Genomic DNA, 4958 nt, shown 5'->3' on the forward strand with positions numbered 1-4958 from the left:
TACAGTAAGAATGCAAAGAGCACAGTTAAATCATAAAAGCACACCAGATGTTGCTAAAGAATATCGAATTTCAGCATACTGGATAAGAAAAACATTACAGTGAAACATAAAACAATTATGCTTACATCCAAATGCAAAACATAACATCTATTTTAACAGAAAATGAATTTATTTTACAGAAACATCTTTATTTAAAAAATTGAATTTTTCTTTTATATATGTATGTATTTATATATATATATATATATATATATATATATATATATATGGATGTGATATCTTTTATATACAAAACAATTTAAATATAAAAAAATTGTTAAATATGAATTGTGGATTTTTGTTCAATAATGTTCATCCTAAAATGATTAATTTAATTTTACATTGGAAATATATAGTCATTACACTCAAGTATTTAATATTTGTAACCGTCGAAATATTTATTCTAAAAAATTTCACAACTCAAAGAGTTTTTATTCAAGCTTTTACTAAGAAAACATCTCCGCTTTTATTAAAGAATACTTTTCAATTGTTGATCCTCTTTTTAGATACGCCCAGTATTTGGCTGTAGACCAACTAATCAGAATAGTAACACTATACAAATAGTGCAATCGATCAACCTAATTGTATGTATCTAGTCTCATAAATCTCACAGATATTCGCGTGCGCTAATTCAAATAAAGGTTTTTTGCTCTAATTTACATAATTGATTGGTGGTAACTGTAAACAAAATTACACACTTGTGGTCATAATCGAATATAATATTCGATTCGCAACTTCATTAAGAATTTGGACAGACTGATAGTTAATAGCACCGTATTTCTCATTTGCAATAAACTTTATTTTAAAATGAAATTAGATTTAAAAAAAAACGGTACACTTGTCAACTATATCAATTTTCGTGTATCGCACAAATAGTAGTAAAATAAATCAGGCGACGAACTCTAAGACCCCTATTTTGTAATTCTTAACAATGTGTCAATATAGTTGTCCAGCTCTTTTATTATTTAAAACCTTCGCAACAATACATACACATACCAACAACGACAATGTTAATAGTTACACAATAGGGTCCAAAAGTCTAGGAAATACAATTTAGAATTGACTGAAAGTGGCACAATACAATTTACAATTTACTAAAAGTGGCACAATTATGTAAGTAATGAATAATCTCTGACACTGTTCCATATAATTCTATCGATATCTGTTGAGGCTTTTGGCAAAGCTGTGAGATAATTTACAATTATCTTTTTTTGTCACTCTTCCCAATGTCGTGATACTTAGTCTTATTTTTAATGTTACCGAATTGTTTAATTATATAGTTTGATGGAAAAAACGAAAAACTTTGAATGTAAAATGTTAAAAAGAGGAAGTAAGAGTTGAACTGTACGCATTAATATTTAATCTATATTAATGTATGCCTTTTTCGATGCTTACCAAATCTATTGATTCACTGTAAATACTTTGGAGATAAATTCAATTTAAAAAAAAAAACATCAGAAAATATCCACATTTCAATGAGAGCACCCATTGTAATTCCAATTAAAAAAAAAACAATCATTAATACCAACATCTGCGGTTTAATTTTTATTAACTCTTCTTTTGTTATGAAATTCAATAATTTATCGAAAAAACCATTATCGCGTGCAAATGTAATTAACATCAAAAGTTTGGAATTAATATTCAATTAATAACCGTCAGTTTGATAAAAATATTAAAAAGATTAATTATTATAATCTTTTCATTTTTCTGACTAATTTTTTAACTAACATGCTCGATTGTGAATAGGTTAATACTATTGTAGTCCCTTCATATTACATCATTGTTCTATTCAAGATTATTACAAGGAGAAGGGTACGAGAAAATACTTCGAGTTTGAATAAAAATTCGTGGCACTACAAACTTCAAAATTTAAGCAGCTGTAACTTCGTTAAAAATAAACAAAATTAAAAAAAAGAATTTTAAAGTAACTTAAATTACATCTTTTAAAATCTCTACTTTTTTCGAAAAGACACTATGTTTGTCTTTTAAATTTGTCTTGTAAATTTTGTATGTCTTTTAAATTTTTATAAATTTCATAATTTTTATATATAAAAAACTTTTATATATAAAAGCTAAAATGAGAAATTTTCATCTCACTTTGGAAGCCTGTGCCTAATTTCTATGGTGAAAGATTTAAGTTTTCACAATAAAATCCTTTTTTTTTTTAAATATTCTCCTAAGATTTTTTGTTACTGAGTTATCGCGGATTAAATAAAAGGAATATTTGGACTGCTCAGGACTCCGTTAAAAATCGTCATACTGCAATTTAAAAAACAGACATTCCTTAAAGCTGAAATTTTACTTTATCAAATGGTGTAATTGTCAAATTTTTTTTAAAAACATATAGACATAGGATAGGGCGGAGCTATTTCGTCAGTTTCAACTTTAAAGTAATACGAAATTTACGGTAATATCTCTTTGCAGTGCTTATAATTACATTATACAATCATGATTGCTCCTTGAGGGCACAAGTACAATCTTTAAGTAATCAACACTGTTCAGAAACATAAGCATCGTAAAAAATGGATAAAAAAACCCCGCCCTATTCTAATGCAAATAAAGTATAGTGCTACAAATTTTTGTTCAAACTCAATAAAATCCGACAGATTTATTTACACGACGTACTTTTAATGTTAATTAAAGGGTATCTATTACACAAACTAAGTCAGAATGTTCTTGGAAGCGACAAAATGAGAGAAACTCTACTACACTTAGAGAATAGTTTAAAGTTTAACTAGCTATTTCTTATCACGGCACATCAAATCTTAAGCGATAGAATCTTTTCTCTGCTCCTTCATATATCGATGCTCCTTCATACTCGTACTTATGCTTCCAGCATGTATATTTTTTATACGACGTCATTTTTAAATCGCGAAGTTTTAATATGAGGTGTAACGCATTTATGTGCAACATGTAAATTAAAAATTTGATATAAAAAAGTGCTATCAGTGATGAGGACGTGATCGAGACGTGTAAAATCGAAGTAATTTGATCGTGCGTAGTTGCTTTCTAGAAATGTGTGACTTTGCGCTCCAAAATATATCGACAGTGGCATAATTATTATTAAATACGAGTAAGTATTTAATAATAAATAATGCTTAATAATTCTCGGAAAGAATTATGAAAGTACGCTATTTTAATAAAATTATAATCTTTTCATTGATCAAATATTTTGTCAATTGAATATTCAAGATAAAGTGTATAAATTTTTGTATTATTTCTTCTTAATTTTGCAAATTAAACGATAAAAATAAAAAATGTATTAGCGTATTAAAAATTAATTGTGCCACTACAAATCGAATATTTTATCATATCATAGATAAAATTAGAGAAAACAGGTAATAGAATGTATTCTATCTATTCGATTAACGAATGGCATTCTCTCTTGCCAAAATTAAATACTGCAAAAAAATAATTTTGTAGTAGAAGTTTATATATTGTAGTGCGTATTATATAGAAACATTTACTTTTAGTGACATAACAGTGAGAGGAGCTTTAATTTCTTAGTATGCAAGCGATGTCCTGAGTACCTCTGAAACTATACATCATTCGTTTGGGACATCCTGTGATAACTTCAATACTTTATCTAATGAGTCTTTTAAACGATGTGATTTGTAAACCTTTGAAGGATATAAATTATTGATATACAATGAAATTTGCAATATGATCTAATATTTATTGGATATACAACAATAAATCGCATAAATTGCACACGGCAGAGAAGAGTCTCCGAAGCGATTATGAAAGTAATGATCAATCTAAGTAATTATATTCATTTATATATATTTTAATTATCTATAAAAATATTGGAAATAAATTATGTATAAGCAAAGTAAAAACTTATAGTGAATATTCACGAAATGATGTTTGTCAGTCACTTGAATTTGTTAAAAATATCAACGTTATCGAATATATATTCGTATATTGTAGTATAAGTAGCTGTTATATTATAGTTCAATATTCGGAAATATTTCGGGTACTAAAGAGAGAAAAAAAAAATTTGACGTGCCTCTTTTTAAGCCGAACAGCTGTTTTCATATTATTGGAACTACCACTAAGAGAAGTATGTTGATATTTATGACTATAATTGCATAATAAATTAATTATGGGGTTCCATTTTTATAATTATTGTTATAATAATTACTCTAGTTAGTAATATAACTATTATAATTATAGTTCTATATAAAAAAAAATGTCCTAGTCAATTTTTTGATACCAAGTGTATTTATTTTTTAATATAGAATTATAAATATAATTATTATTGCTAACACTATAACAATAATAACAATAAAGATAGAGCTTCTAACCATTATTTTACCAATTATAGCGAGAGCATAAACTGTCATTTCCTACGTCGTAAACTTGCGGAACAAAGAGAAAATGGCACTAATCTATATCTGCTGTTCGAGCACTACTCATGTTGGAAAATTAGAAGAGACCGAGCGGTTAAATCGCTTTAATATTTAGATAGAGCTTTAGTATTAAGATAAACCGATAAAGAGCGATGTAAAAGATCTAGAAGCCATTTGTAATAAAGCAATTTGTTCGCTTTTGCGAAAATAATCCCGAGTTATTTCTCTCGACTGAGATAATGACGTTGGTAAATCTGCTCAACTTGTATCATATAATTCTCAAAGTTAATAAATCTCATTGTTTATTACTTTTTGATCTTCTTAACAAACTCTTTTTCTTCAACAAAACCTTTTTCGCACATAACAAATTGCATGTAATGATTGATCAAAATATCACATTCAAAAACAAAATTGACGAGATAAACATAGTTAATTATAATATAAAGTATAATCAATAAAAGATTATATGTATATATAATCTTTCAATATATTTAATCTTTAATTGTTTAAGCTTTATTATTTTTGTACACACACACACACACACACACACACACACACACACACACA

At 26.9% G+C, this 4958-nt stretch overlaps 1 protein-coding gene across 1 annotated transcript in view; it reads right to left on the bottom strand.

Moving 5' to 3' along the window:
- LOC108752290 (putative oxidoreductase GLYR1 homolog) overlaps positions 1-4958 on the bottom strand; it is a 48426-nt gene that overhangs the window by 36429 nt on the left and 7039 nt on the right. The window lies entirely within an intron of this gene.

This window comes from Trachymyrmex septentrionalis, unplaced genomic scaffold (assembly GCF_001594115.1).
Source record: "Trachymyrmex septentrionalis isolate Tsep2-gDNA-1 unplaced genomic scaffold, Tsep1.0 scaffold6, whole genome shotgun sequence".
In the NCBI taxonomy this organism is placed as follows: Eukaryota; Metazoa; Arthropoda; class Insecta; order Hymenoptera; family Formicidae; genus Trachymyrmex; species Trachymyrmex septentrionalis.